Source organism: Crocodylus porosus, unplaced genomic scaffold (assembly GCF_001723895.1).
Source record: "Crocodylus porosus isolate Cpor-Errol unplaced genomic scaffold, CroPor_comp1, whole genome shotgun sequence".
Taxonomy (NCBI): Eukaryota; Metazoa; Chordata; order Crocodylia; family Crocodylidae; genus Crocodylus; species Crocodylus porosus.
In genome coordinates this window covers 31,751,216-31,767,652 of record NW_017728949.1, presented here as the reverse complement: position 1 = coordinate 31,767,652, position 16,437 = coordinate 31,751,216, and the positions used below count along the sequence as shown (strand labels likewise).

Below are 16,437 nucleotides of genomic sequence, written 5' to 3'. Positions count from 1 at the left end.
TGTAGTACAAGTAAACAGTCAGAGCCACTTATTTTGTAGGTTGCACAGTCTGTCCAACATAATTATCAGTTTTAAGACAAACCTTAGCTCAGCCCTATTGTGGGTTTAAAGTCACTTATGACTGTGTCTGTTTATACAAAAGATAAATTTGGCCCAACATTTTCTCTGTCTCCCTTTTACTACCAATATATGTAGTACTTTAGCGCTGCCTGCTAAAACATGACTTCCACTGTGTTGTTTTGAAGACTTAAAATGGGTTGACTAATATGCAGGCAATCCTTCTGAGGTGAATCACAACAATTCTTTGGAATGAAGCAGTATGTGAAAAGGATTGTTGAAAGTAGGTCCTTGAAGTGATCATCCTCTGAGAGAGAGACAAGGAAGGAGCACTGTTGCATCTGTTATTAGCTACTGTGTTTGTAAATGTAACATCTAAAATGCATATGATTCTAACTGCTAACAGATTTTTGACAGTATAGACTGTTCCATTCAGACAGATCAAAAACCTGCTCAACTTTTACAGAAGCCAGAGAAAGTAGTAGTGAACTACTTGGGTAAAAAGCACGTGTCCCCAGCTGGTGGGGGGACACAGCTGCACTGGCGGCAGTGGGAGTGCGGTGGTGGGAGCTCGGCGGCAGTAAGCGGGGGAGCTCCTGCAGATGTCACTGGCACTGTTGGCAGCAGGCGGGGGGCGAGCGCCAACCAGGGGTTGGCAAGCAGCAGTGTCGGCAGTGCCTTATTGCAAGGGGTGCACCTCCATGCCCACATGCACCCCGTACTCATTGCCCCTGGTAAAAAGGGATAACAGATGTCTGTGGTCTTCTACCCAAAAAATGCAGCAGGGTGGCTAGGACTGCTCCATTGTATGCATAGGGATGGTGAAATGGCCACAAGGGGCATGGCATGGCGAATGCAATAAGGATTTTGCTGGTCTATGTAACCAAACTGAGCTAAGAGTTTGAAACATTTTCCTTACAAGAATCCCTAAATCCTTTCCCTAAAGCATAGGCTAGATGACAGAGTTAGCATGAAAATCAAATAATGCCCTGAGTTCAAATTGTGTTCTTCCATTTACCTTTAAATTCTTGTATAGTACAAAGAAAGCAGAGTTTGGCTGTTTTGATTCAGGGTCTAAGACCATTTACATAACAGTGTATGTAAACAGCGTTAGACATTTCATAAGAAAGAATCAACATAGGAAAAGATATTGATTGCCCACTAGCCCAGAACCTTAAATAACCCAAATCTTTTTTGCAGCTAGTGGTTTGTAGGCTTCTCATATCAAGTCTTCCAATGTCTAATGCTATGTTTCCAATTATTCTTTGTAGATAAGAGGTGAGATCAAGTCCATAATGCTCTGAATGCTTTCCTCAGCAATATCTCCAAAACTTTAAGCTGTATAGAGTCCTCTACTCCAACGTGGCCTGGAGTAAGGGACATTCATTAGTCTGTTGGACTTCAGTAAATATTTCTTACAGCATGTCCTGGGATTTGCTCACTCAAAATGAATTCTTAACATTGTTAGGAAGACTGAAAAATAGCTTGATGTACTGGATTGGGGGAACTGTTGATAGAATGAGATCCTATTAATGATCTGAAAAATATAAATGGAAGCCACAGATGACACTGAGGAAGTGTTGCAAGAGCAAATAATGCAAAATAAATATTTAACTTGGAAAATATGAAGGTTGAGACATTTGAAGACTATAATAGAAAGCAGCAGTTAATAGCAGAGGCTATTTCAACCTTATTGTTGAAAGAAGCCTAAGGAACTTGAGTTCTTGCTGGGCATCTTCAGGAGGAGACTAGATAGGCACCTGGCTGGAATCTTATGACCCCTGCCACCTCCAGTGCTCCTTCCTGCCCATGGCAGGGTGTCGGGCTAGATGATCTGTCTAGGTCCCTTCCGACTCATTGATTCTATGATTCTATGATTCTCTGTCTACAAAAAATGCCTTACTATGCAGTAGACTAATTTGCTGCACAATAAAGTATCACTGTCTACATGAGTGTAGCAATTAGGTGCAATAGACTAATTTACTGCACCGCTGGATAGTCCTATCAGATACAAGTGGTATCCGGAAGCACAGTAATTTCCTAAACTTAAATGCACACATAGATAGTAACATTGGAATTAATTTACTCAGACTGACATTGTGCTGGAGTGTATTCAGTTGCATTAATTACATATGTTGATACCTCTGGCATAATGAAATATAAGTAACTTTAGTTAGTCTAATAAAAGACATTGGATTTACCCAAAAACACCCTTGTCTGCTTATGTTCTTACCAACATGGTTACAACCTATACCCCCAAAACATGAACGATACCAATTTTTTTTAGTGTTAGTCTAACCTGCATAGACTGAACCAATAAGGAAGTGAACAGGTATTCACTTTTGACTCTGGATATGTAGCCACATGCCTGCAGTGGCTCAGGTCAGAAGCTGGGGGATGGTAGAATGAGCCCTTGGCTGGAGGGAAACTAAGCTGGGGGGGACATGGCCACACTTGGACAAGCCTGCGTGTGACTGGGGAGGTGTTTAAACCCCCTACCCTGGCCTACAGAGACCCCAAATGGGGTCTGCCTGGAGAGGCAGCGGGAAACAGCCTCTGTCAGGGGTCCCCAGCCCCGCTCCCATCCTTGCTCACTCCCTGGCTGGCAGCAGGGGTGGGGCCAGACCCCAGTAGCCTGAGGGAAAGGGGGGGTTTAATCTCCTCATTGCAGGGGGGTGGGCAGTGTGAGCATTGACAGGCTTAGCTCATGCACCTGGGGCTGCAGCAGCCAGATGCTAGTAGCCTGCAGGAAGGGGTGGGGTTTAATCCCCCCATTGCAGGTAGCAGCGATGAGGGGGCACCAGCACAGTGTCCTAGGCTGAGTCCTTCAAGGAGTGGCCAGCTGGCTGTAGGGAGGAGGGATGTGACCTGGTTGCAGGGAGGGGGGGAGCCCACTCACTGGTGCCTCCTAGGCTGGGGCAGCCCCAGGGGGAGGGGTTCATGGGCGCCATGGTTTACAAGCGGGTTGCAGTGACTCCCCATCCCCTCCCTAAACTACTGCAGCGAGCACAGGTGAATCATCTGTCACCTGCCACCTGCTCGTGGTGGCACCGGGCACTCAGGGTAGGTTGCTGTGGGCCAGGTTCTTGGGCAGTGGCTGGGAGAGGCAATGGACTGTCACACTCCAGTCCAGGCTGATCCTGTGGGCCAGGAGTGCAGGTCGGTTTGGCCTGGCTCCGTAGCCCAGGGGCTTAGGCAGTGACTGGCTTGTGGCAGCCCACCTCGAGTACTATAAGCAGGCAGTGGGTGACAGATGCCTCACCTCTGCCTGCTGCGAGGGTTCCCTCCATTACCAGGAAAGGAAAGGGTGTGCTGCCATGGCCCAGTCACTGCCTGCTCTCCTGAGACTCAGGCCAGGCTGGACTGGGCTGCACTCCTGGGCTGTGGGACAAACTTCCACAGGCCAGGAGTGTGGACAGTGAGGCAATGGACCCTATCAGTGCCTATCGGTGCCTGTGCTGCCCTGCCCGCAATGCGAGGCTTAAACCTCCACTTCTCCTCAGGCTACTGGAGTCTGCCCTTGCCGCTGCTTCTGCCACTGGAGCAGTGAGGGGGTTATGGGACAGGAACACCTGGCAAGGGCTGCTGCCCCCTTGCCGGGCAGATCCAGCAGCACTCCAGAGAAGGGTTTCCCATCCCCAGCTTCTTCTCAGCCAGCCAGAGCAGTGTTAGTGCTCTGGCTAGGGAAGAAAGGGGTGGGGTCAACCCTGCTTGGCTGGAACAGACAGCCCAACCCAGCCCAGGCCTATAGAGCATTCTGGGATGCTGGAGGACTCTGATTTAACTTAAACTAGGAAGTGGTCTGGGACAGAAGTTTCATAAACCAGTTTGACCCAAATCAGTTAAGTCTGATACTATATTCAACCAGATTTATCTTAAACTAGTCTCAGCCCTTTTTAAACTGGTACATGTGCAGTGAATTTATATTCTGTTACAGGCTTAAACCAGTTTCTGATGACTTAAACTGGTTTGTGTGTAAGGTCTGCCCCTAGCCAATGAGGCCCTGAAGATAATGTAAGATTCATAGATTGTAAGGCTGGAAAGCTGACAAATCAAATACTTTTTGATTTCCCATCAAATATATATTTTTTCAACAATATATGAGTTTTCAAACAAATACTTTCTCTCAAAAGTATCATGTTGTCAAAAATGTTGATTTTCAGTAAAAATTAAAAGTGAATGTTTAGAAACAAAAAAATGCATGTTGTGCATGTATACATGTTGCCCAGAAACCAGTATTTTGAAACTGAAATGCTGCAATATTGGTGCATGGGAGTCAGAATTGGTTGTCCCATACTCATACCTGCTTTTATCCTAACGGCCAGGCCCTTCCAGCTGGAGATCTATTGTAAACTTGTGACTGTCTTGACGTACTACTTTTCCCCAAGAGTGAACACTAGATGTATTGCAGAAAGTGAATTCCAACCAGGAAGACTATATAGAAGATAATGGGAGCATGAGGAACCCAAAGAGCAATTCCTAGGAAGTACTGCAGAGGTATTTCAGAACTTAAGAACTTCCTTTTTGACTAAAATACTGTTTCTGACAAAAACACTGATTTTGATGTTTGTCAAAAAACATTTTTACTATTAAAATAAACTCCATTTATCACCAATTCTGGTTAGCAACCCAAAAAAATAATATGGAGAAAACATACTTATACTGATGCTATCAAGCTGTGTGTTGGCTGTAACTGACAATTGTATAATGAGAGAGACCAGGTATCATTTGGGAGTTGAAATTAACTTCAGTATATTAAAAATAAGCCCAGTAAAAATGCAGCTTTATAGAAGATCGTATATGCTCGCACTATGAGCCTTTTCAGGTTATCCCATGCTGGAGGGAGATTCAGTAAGTTAGCCACTGATTATTGACTTACACATTAGAGATGGAATATTGTATTTACTTGATTATTACAAAGTTTTTTCTGCTCATTTAACATGGGAAAAAAGACCCTTGTCTTACAATCAAACATGAGGAAGTGTGGGGGGGGGGGAGTGCAGGAGGGCAAGCAGCTGCGGTGGCTCTGGCCCAAACCTGGGGTTGGAGCTAGAGGTGGAGCTGAAGCTGGAGCTGCAGCCACAACCACAGCTGCTTCCTGTCCCCCTCTGCCTCTATACACACACCTCCCCCTGCCCTTCTCCATTTCTCCCACTCTGCTGCACTTCTTACCTTTGCTCTGTGCCAGCAAGCTGTGTCCTCACTGCACCCTGGACCATGTGCTCTAGCCCAGCCTCATAGCAGCAGTGTTGGGTACCAGCTCCATGCTGCTGCTATGGGGCCAGCCTGGAGCTGTGCTCCATGCCCCAGGCTACAGTAGGGATGGAGCCAGGTGATACAGAGCAAAGGTAAGGGGGGGCAGGCAGGGGGAAGGTGAGGCAGGGACCTGAGGCTGCAAAAGACAGAAGCAGCATGGAGAGGACTTGATGGGGGAACAGGCAAAGGGGGAATCAAGGCAAAATGAGGCTGCAGGGGTGGGGGGAGGTGCAATGGGGGACAAGTGTGTGTGGGGGCGAGTGGCAAGCTGACAGCCTCTCTCACTGCCTGCCCCACTGCCTCCACCTTGCCTGTTCCCCACCACCCCTCCATTGCCTGCCCCATTACTGCCCCCATACAATGATGTAATGAAATTTCAACAGTAGATCAGTTAATCTGGTACACTTAATCAGTTAATAAGATACACTTGTATCTTATTTTTACTGAATATCAGATACCTTACAAATCACATGAACTGCCTGTTTTTCTCTTTACTGTGTGCCTCATTGATAGCAGAGGCATCTATTGCAGGAAGTTGTGTGGCAACTGTAGGCTAAATGTGGCCAAAAAAACATGCTCATATAGCTTTAACAGATGCTTCCATTTCTTTCTCCCTAGTTTTCTCTGTACAGACATCTTGCCTGCACCATGAGCTGCTTCTGCTTTTACTTTTTTCCCTTCCTCCAGAAAATAAATTTAATCCTGGTTGAACTCTAGAAAGTAATCATTTTAATGCCAAAAAAGATAAAACTTACTTTATATTTTAAAAAAACCCCCTCTGGACTCGAACATCTATCCTTTTGCCCTACTTGGTACAAAATATATATATATATAAGCTTTTCTCTATAAGATATTATTTAAGGCTTAAGCCTTTATGTATGTAACAATGGAGGCGCACAGCAGGCTAATTCTACCGCATATTAGCATGTCACAGCAAAAGCCATACTAACGCACTAATGCTTAGTAGAATTAATCTACTATGTATTAGCGTCACATAAAAGGCATGCCAGCGCTACTGTGCAGTAGCAGTGATTATGGCACATTAAGTTTAGTAGCTGTTATAATAGGTACTAAACTTAATATGCCATAAGTCTGGTGCATTAATGCATGTGTAGACGTGCCCATTGTATATTTTGGGGCAAAGCCTTATTTGTGTAGGCATACTTAACACAGTCACAGAACTCCTGCAGTGGGTATATACCATGTAGCAATATTTGATTAGATTGTACAAGAGATTTTCCAGAAAAAAATTACAAGCTTCAATTTGCTTTCCAAGTCATTTAAAAATGTGCAATAGTGGACTTACAGTTTTAGGAACAAATATCTACCTAAACCTCACTGGTTGAAAAATTGGAGTAACTATTTTATGTCAATACAGTCTCTCTCAATTATCTTTCTTGGTTTTAAATCAGTTGAAATAACCCCCCAAATTACTGTTTTTACAAGACATTTATATTTCGTGTTACTTTTGAACCAGAATGCTCAGGGTAATCTACATGTGGGGATCCTAGATGCACTGTCTAGCTGTATTATCTACAGACTATACTGGGGAAAATCAAAAATAAATCACAATAATGTTTACTTTTTATTTTTGGAGACAGACTTACTCATAGCAAATTAGAGAGACAAAGTTGCAGTCTTCCAAAGAGTTAGGAGTATAGGACTCAAAACTTTTAAAACAACAGGGAAAGATTTTGTTTGGTTCAGCCCAACATGCGGACAAGCTGGAAGTTATCCAGACTTCTCATTAACTTGAATCCCCTGCAAGCATGTTGGCAAAGTAAGAGGAACTCTCAGACTGAAATAATGGTACAAATGGAACAGCAAAGAGAGCCTCTTCCTGTGCCACACTGACCACCTGCAAGCCCCATTGACTTTTGAAGGAGAACTCTGCATCTTACAGGAGCAGATCCATTTCAACTCTTAATTAACCAGCTTGATTAATATGGTACTGCATATTTTAGAGATTAATTTGCAAAACTGAAAGTAGATTGCAAAGTATCCAACTCTGCTGAAGGCCCATGTAGTATAATTTGAAAATGCTCATAATCTGATACATTTCTTTTCAGTTCGTGAGGAATGGTCTCGTAGGATTTCAACCAATTTTAAAAGAACTAACTGTTCAACTAAATGGGATTACCCAACCGTTAGCTTTTATTCAGACCTCTCACAGTCAGACCTCTTACAACCAGTTGGAGCTAGTTAATAATTAACGTGTTAGATATGAGAAGCATAATTTCAGACCACCAGAATTCACTTTGCAGCAATGCCATTGAATAAATCACAGTCAAGAGCACTTTAAGAATCCCCACACAGGTGAGGGAGACATTTAGAAATGTTTTACCAGCAGCATTGTACAGACATATTTGCAAACTACAAAATATTTTTCCAGCACTTGAGCTATGAAAGAAACAGTGCTAACTCCTCATCAACCATGTTATAGCAAAGGCTGTTTTCCAGGATGCTTTCCATTGGATAAAGGTGGGTTAATTATTTTATGTGGCATGTTGAATATTTCTATGTGTTGAATTAATGTTTTGCTTGAATTAATAAGAGCCATATATTGTTTTAGATAATTCAGGTAAAACAACTAGTAGACATAGCTTAACTTCCCATACTAGGCCAAATTGTCACTGGTGTGTCAATGATGACTCTGACAGCACTGTTTCATGTAAGGAGTATTTGGCTCACTCACTGTAGTTCCCTTTTTTAACACACAATAAATATAATCTCTTAAATTTATGCGTAGTAGAAAAAGGACTAATTAAACCACATAGAGCATCTTTGTGAAATATTAGTGTTTAGGAAGTCATTAGGTATAATTAAGGCAGCTCCTGCTATTAGAACAAATGTTATTGGTGGCAAGTGTGATCAAAAAGCAACTCCCAACATATTACAAAGGAGACAACTGTGCAGAATGTGTTATGGATTACAAAGGGGACAGAATCAAATCCTGGACCCTGGATTACAAGTAAGGATTTTTCCTATTAGATCAAGTTCAATTTGATAGAACAGTGACAGTGCTGGGGAATGCATGCAACATCTATTCAATGGCTGCAGAACAAGTATAGGAAATATTCAAAGCTACCTGCATTTCTGTTGCTGTTTCACCCACTGAACCCCTACAACTTTCCCCAGGTGTTCTAAGTATTCATGGAACAGCTGCAGCCTGAAGGCTAATCAGAGGTATTAGAGAGAAAATGGGGAGAAATATGACATCACGGTAACTCACATTTATTGTTGCTAAAATTTACAACAACTTTTTAATACACCAACTGGACTTTTAGCCCAGCATGAAATGGTACCTTCTGCCAGTTTTTCTGAGTGATCTTGAAAGGAAAGAGGTGGTTGAAGACATATTCAAGAGAACTAAAGTGGTATAGTTCAAAGAACTCAGTTAGTGGTTCACAACAAGGGTGCAATGAGACCCTCTCAGGGGTGATGCAACGCAAGACATGGCTGTGGTGGAGGTCAGGTAAAACTGCCCCGAGTACTCCTCCTGCATTCGGGCTCTCTGATAAGCAGCGTTACCAAATCTTGCAAGAAAAAAATAGTGGGACTACCTTTAAAAACAAGTCCAAAACATGCCCAAAGCATTTCAAGAGAATGGTGTAGGGGTGCTTTTCAACCTACAACTCTCAAAAAATTAAAGCAATTTTAAAAAAAACAAGCCCAATTCCACCTTATAAGTGGACTTGGCAATGCTGCTGCTCTGCAGTCAAAAGCAGGCTGGAGAGCAACACTTGGCTGTAGCTGTTTCTGGTCCAGCCCCCTCTCCTTTCCTTCTAGAAATAGAGGCAGGTGGGACAGTTCTACCTGTCATGTGCACCTCTGTTTCTGGAAGATGCTGTACAGAGTGAGACTGGAAAGGGCTGGAGCACAAGCTTGGTCTCCTGCCTGTGCATATGCTGTTGTCTTTCCTTGTCTTGCTATGCAGCAAGCATGTGGAGCACTTTTATCTGGATGCAGCATCACCTATTGAGAAGCTCTAAGATAAATTAAGCACAGTGTGTTTCTCAACTAAGGATGCCACCACATTCAAAAAAAGTTGTGGAATGGTGCCCAGACTGAAAATGTTGAGAACCACTGATTTATACTCTCTGCACTGAAACATTTTTTACCATTTAAAAATAAAATGGTTTTCCAGAAGACTTGTATTGATTACAAGATAGCTGATGGATAATATTGTAATACACTGAATTACTCCCATGCACTTTTCCCTGTTAAAAACTTTTGGCTACCACCCAGTTAAATTTAGTTTCCCATACCCAACAGATAATGCAAGAGGTAATCAATAATGCCTTTTGCTGTTCACAATAAGATTGAGGCTAGGGGACATTATACATAAATATGAGTGATCAGAAACCAGCTCAAAACTGTAACACAACAGAAGTTCAGCACATAAACCACTTTCAAAATGGCTGAAACCACTGTAAGATAAACTTGGATGGATGTAGTATCAGACTTAACTGATTTAGGTTTAATGGGTTTATGGAACTTCTCTCTGAGATCCTCTACAGACTCAAGTTAATTCACATCCCAGGATGCTTTGCACCTCCCCCCACAAGTCCCACCTTGCTGTGTGGGTGGGCTAGCTTTGGCCCAACCTGTCTACTTCAGCCAAGCAGGGAGGTGTATTTTAGTACCCCAGAGCTTCTGGCTTGGGCCACTGTAGGCATGTGGCTGCATTTCTGAAATCAAAAGTGAATTTCTGTTTACTTGCTTATTGGTCCAACCTATGTAGCTTGGACTAACCTGCAAAGATTGAATCAATTCACCCTTGGGCTTTTCAGCCATCTGTCCTTAACCTAAAAATCCTGAAGAGCTATCACAGGATAGTTGATAGTACTACTTTTTTTCTGGGTTGTATACAGTCACTTTCTCTCTCTGCAAATGTATCCTTTGTATTCATCTCAAAAGCTCTGCAAGTCATTCTGAGGAGACGCCACAGGCCTGACTGCCTCCTCCAGTCTAAAAACGTACAAGGCAACTTCAGACATGGAAGTAATAGGGACAGTATTGTTGCCTTCATGCACACTAGACTATAATGCTTACCCACAAATCTGTGGATCCTTCAACAACAGTGGGAGGTCAGGGGTAACATGTCCTCATGGCTCTAGTCCACTAAAACATATCTGTCTCTAATGACACTACACTGACAGGGCTTCCATAGAGGCCAGACATCTAGTGCATATGTTGGAGCCAAAAGTAAAGAAGAAGAGTAGATGTCTGAGGCATGACTGGTGGTGGTACTAAGGATGGAAAGGAACTTGTGATAAAAGGATAATGTATTTTCGCTTCTGCTCCATCCTCTCCGTGCCTCTCTGTCTATCTAGTGCCTTTCATTAGAATGAGCCCCACATATGTGTTAAGTTTTCCATTTAATTTGAGAGAACCAGGGGTTACATATAGAAGGGGACAGGATACTCAGGATCACCTACACATAGGCTAGGAACAGAAGTTACACATAAACCAGTTTAAGTGATCAGAAACTGGTATAAGCCTGTAGCAGAACAGAAGTTTAGTATACATAAACCAGTTGCAAAATGGCTGAAACTGGTTTAAGATAAAGCTGGGTGAATGTAGCATCAGACTTAACTGGTGTAGGTCAAACCAGTTTATGAAACTTCTGTCCCAGACCCCTTCCTGGTTCAAGTTAAATCAGAGTCCCTCCAGCATCCCAGCATTTTGCAGCCCTGGGCTGGGCTGTTGGCTCCAGAGAGTAGAGCTTGTCCTGCCCCTCAGCTCCCTAGCTGGAGCAGACACCACTGGCTCACTGCCCCCCCAGGTAAACCCTTCTGGAGTCTGAGGCCAGGGAGGGTGGTTCAACTTCTCTTCTCCTGAGTATGGAGCTGCCCTGCCCTGCTTGCTTAGTGCTGGCTGCAACTGTGAACTACAAATCTCAGAGGCACCTGGAAGCAGGAAGAAGAAGTGATGAGAAACTCTGCAGAGACCTGCTGTGGATTGTGGACTGCAAATCCCTGAGAGCTCAAGGACAGCAGGAAGAGGAAGTGGATACACAGCCCATGGCTGGTTACATGCTACAGAGCCATGCTCTTGTGTCCCCTAACTTCTGACTTAAGCCACTGCAGGCATGTGGATGCACTTCCTGAATCAAAAGTGACTAGCTGTTCATTTGCTTATTGGTTCAATTTTTGCAGCTTAATCTAACCTGCCAAGACTGAATCAATTCAGCCTTGGGCTTTTTGACTGTCTGTACTTAGGCATGGGGACCATCCAATTGTATTGTTGGTAGAACAGCTACTGGTACAAGAAAAAATAGCTGGGAATAATGTTTATTTCTTTATTTTAGAAACCAAGTTACTCAGAACAAACTGAAAAGTTACACTCTTCCAGAACCACTTCACAACATATTGTCAATTGTAATGTGTTTCCTATTCAGAGCTCTAGCTATTTTTCCTCCTTGAGAGAAGCAGTCACAACAGCATGGCTTGATACCAGTGCACACTCATTTCTATCTTAAATGCCATGGCACAAACTGGTAGAATTTATAAAATAATCTTTATGGGGAGAGCTGGTACCAAATCCTTGTGGACTGTGACAAAATGCAAGAAAATGCTGTTAGGACTCTAAGCACTAATTACATTTTAAAACAACATCTCTGGGTGGCCTGGATGGGTCATTTTTAATGAGTCACAAATGGCTTTTATATAAAACACACTATTTTTTGTTCTGTGTTACAGTTATGACATAACTCTATTACTATTTACTCTGGTTTAAAAAAAAGCATAACTAAAAACAGCCATGATCCTGAATTCAATAGCTGTTAAGAAGTACGTGTACATCAGATAAAGACAGGGTCCAACTTAATCACTTGACCTAGGTCTAAAAATGTGTGTGGCTAGATTTCTTTATTTCTGGGAATCCTAGTGTAAAAACAATAGATTTTAAATTATGTTTTTGCATTTCTAATTGAGCACTCTTTGTTTATCATTTTGCTTGTAACTTTTTCAACCAACTACTCTCTACTTAAAAGGTATTTTCATACTGTACTTTATGAAGCAAAACTCATTATTAATTATTTATTGACACTAATAAATGTTACATTAGGCATTAAAAATACATTATCCATTGCAAAGAAATTGAATGGGAAGATGTTCCTGACTGTTTTGAATGGTGATTTAGAGAGGACTGCTACTGCAGGACATGAAGTTCTCTCTTTAAAAGATGGCAAAGCCATTTAATGGTGCTAACCTTTGCAGGGATCTATTATCAACCATAATGTATGTTTTTTCCTGTTTTAAAAACATGTTCTCAATAGACATTGAAAATAACTTTCTTTCCTGTGAAACCTTTGTGCCAAGAGCTTTATTTCTGGTTCTGCACACCACCTAAAACAAAAATTTGTTAAAAAAAGAAATGCACTGTTACACTTACTGTTTTAAGTAGCATTAAAGTAAAATTTCCAAGTAATCTTGCACCCACTTCCTCCCCAATGAAAATGAGTCAGTTTTAGCAGTCAGAATATCCTGAATAACACAAGTGGCAGCTTTCCAAATGGTCACCATTTTGATATTAGGCCATCATATTAAAAAGGTCTGTCAATGAAAGATATTTGTTCCAAACAAGAACACACTTGAAGTGCTCTCTTAAAAATGAACCAAGTTACTTAACTGAGGCATCAGTAAAAAGAAAAGATTTTATTGTTTTCAACAAGTGAGAATAGTTATTATTTATATTTTAATAACACATTTAAAATTAATTGTAAATTATACCTTGCATTTCTACAAAATGCTGTATCTGAGATCTGAAAGATCTTTCAAGGTATTAATGAAAGCCACGTCAAAATATGATAGGCTAATAGTAATATTCTTGTTTTGCAGAAGGGGAAGTCACTTTCTTGAAAACACTATGCATAACAGCCAGTGGTATGCACTATCAACATATCCCTAGAATTGGTCCCAGAGGTTTATTTCACTGCTCCATCACTGTATCCAAGCCAGCATTTACCATGCCTAGAAAGCTAAAATCCTAATCCTTACAATACAGCAATACAGTTCACTATCCTTACTAAACCATTCTGTTAATTTTTTTTTAAAAAAATGAACAGGTGCTATCTGCAGACTATCACAGTGCTTCAGCAGCTTTTTCTACCAGGCAGCTGTTTAACCTAAGCTATGGAATGAATTAAAACAATTCATTATTTAAAACTTTAACAGTGGGAGCCTATCCTTTTACAGTACAGATTTTTTATGCTTTGTCAGTGGACCCTGATCACAGTGGTTGGTTTGCCTCCTTGTTCTTAGCTCTTAAATAACACTAGGCACATCTACACATGCACTTTAAAGCAAGTAGGCTATGTTACTGTGCACTGAAGCGTTGAGTAAAGCCCAGGCTAATATGCTATGCACAGTAAAAACAGGCTATTGCACATTAAGCATCATTTTAAAAAGTATGTACTTTCACTACTGTGAATTAGGATAGCCTAATGTGCATTTATTTAGTACCTCATATTGGAGGTACTAAATTTAATGCCCATTAGGAGAAGCTCATTAATGAATGTGTAGATGTGCCCCCTGAGAACACTGAAATGATGAATAACCTAATTTGGCTGTTTCTTGGAAGCAGCTGCTGTAGTTGCCACAGGGATGTTTTGGGATGGGAATGGGTTCACATTGTTTTGAATTGAAGGGATTATCTATAAAAATCAATGACATGTAATCCAAGCCATGAAAAAAATGAGTTTCCTTACTGTTTCCCCATTAGGAATAGTTAATGCATCATTGCCTCTTCCATCCTTGATAGTCCACCACGTGTTCAAAAAAAATAAGATTACAATTGAAATTAGAGCACAACAGTACATAAACATCCATAGAAAATCTTAGTGCTACTGAGATGCTGCCAAACACTAGACTTCAGAGGGATGTATTACTAATGTGACCTCAGTCTAGACCAATTTCATACTGAAGCAGAAACAACTGCAGATGTGAGCAAGTTACTGGAGTTACTGAATCCTCTTGCCAATATCTAGCTGTGAATGCTTCATCTCAGCTGCATATTCAGGACAGTGAACATCTGAAGGATGTTAGAATCTGTTTCTGAAATGTTTCCAGTCTCTCAATATCTTATAAAATTTCTATTTTAAAAATAATTTGTCTTGTGCACTGACAATCTGCAGTGGGTGGTACTGTCTTCCCGTGATTGGTGCTATAATGCACATAAGCATTAGCTTATGGGCCATGGAAGACCACAGAACTAAGAGGATGCAAACGTGGCTTAAGGCTACTTTAAACCCTATTCCTTCACTTGCAAGTTCTGGAAAACATGGTTTTCAGGAAAGGCACAGAAACTCACCCAAAGACTTGAACTTTATGGCTTAAACCACAAAACAGGAAAAATATCCTGTTATATACTAGCACATTTAAACATAGAAAATAAATGAAGAGTGCTTTCCCTTTCAATTGTTCTGAATTAAAACAATTGGTATACACCAACACGTTCATAAACAAAATTAAACAACACTCTCATAGATACCTTTGGTCAACTGTTTGATTTCTTCCAGAGGCTTCAAGCCCAGGGAGTACATTGTGCTCCCAGGGCTGCAGGGAGAAAATTGTGCTCTCTTTCTGTACCTTCTCAGTTGGTGTTCTTTATTTGAATGACTCTATTCAATGCTGTTTACTAAATGATGACTGAAAAAAGATCCAAAGGTTTTTTGAGAAGATGTTTACAGCAGGAAGTCATTTTCTCAACTGGCCTTGTTTAAAAAGTTTTGTTTCTGCTCCATTCACACATGCTAACGTTACATGAACAATATTACCATAGTGCAAGGTTTTTTCTCAAGGTCAAAAGCAAGGCACTGGAAATGGAAGTCTTTGTTAACCAAAATGCATTAGCCCCTTTGTTGTTTTAGGTTTGTCTGCCTTTCTCCAAGACTCTTAATGAGATGGGTTTTCTTCCCATTTGGCTAGAAATCTTTTACTAGGAAACCCAAAGGATTTGGATCAGAGTTCCCCCTAAATCACCACTGTGTTTCAGAAACATTTAGATGTTTAACAAAAATTAAAACCTCAGCAAACAATGAACCTAGTGTAGCTAGGTTGGGTAACTGGGAAACCAGCCTTGGGAGCTAACTTTGACTGGGCACAGACAGAGTGGCCATACAGGTGCCACTTCCCCAGTCACTGACCAGAAGTATATTATACCTCTGGAATAAGCTAATGTCCCAATCCCCTACAATCTAAGGATTTCATTCTTATTTACAGGAAGGCTACGTTGCACCACTTTGGGAAAAGAACCTTAATATTTGTTATAAATTATATAAACACCAGCCATTCTCAGATTGCCATAATGCACCTTTGTATACATTTGAATCAAGACCTTAGTCTTGTTCAATTTTTGTCCTTTGGCTTCAAAGCAACAAGGAAACAAGCAAAGGTAAGTACATGTGCAAATACCCACAGCATCATACTTTTTCTTTTGCTTCTTTTCTAAATTTACACAGGCTCCTGAACTTCCTGCTTTCATATAAGAAGTGTAAGAACCAAAATACCCACAGAGAAGTTCTGGACTGGCTGGAAATGAACTTCCAGAAATTTTGGCAATGACGTCTGTTCTCACAAGAGATTTCTGACTGACTTACTATTTCAAAGAAGTTCAAATGAGTTCAGAGAAGCTTTAAATAGGAGCAATTCTGTAGCTTACTTGAACTAAAATGAACCTCCAACTACTTCAAAGGCTTTCCCAGTTTAGCCTAAGAAGCCATAATTTTAAATATTTCCTTAATAATTTTAAAATGTCACATCTCATGAACGTTATCTAGTAACCTGAAAAGGCAAGATCCAGTAGATGTTCCTTACATATGAATTTTTAACTAAATTGTGTTTTTTAACAGACAAAAATCAGCAGTTTGGAATCCCTGGACTTTTGAATGTCATAACTTAAACGTGGCAGAATGGTGAGATCTCTTATTTACTTTCCTAGTAACATTTTTAAAAAATGCATGAAAACTGCACAGAAACTATGTAACATACAATAAGATGCTGGGTTAGAAGTCCCCTTGCTTTCATTTTAAGTTTGCCACACTCATAGATTTCATAGATTTCATAGACATTAGGGCTGGAAGGGACCTCGGGAGATCATCGAGTCCAGCCCCCTGCCCAA

The 16,437-nt window shown here is 41.2% G+C and overlaps 1 protein-coding gene across 1 annotated transcript in view; it reads right to left on the bottom strand.

Moving 5' to 3' along the window:
- The window catches only part of CALCRL (calcitonin receptor like receptor), a 109,242-nt gene that overhangs the window by 48,882 nt on the left and 43,923 nt on the right, over positions 1-16,437 (bottom strand). The window lies entirely within an intron of this gene.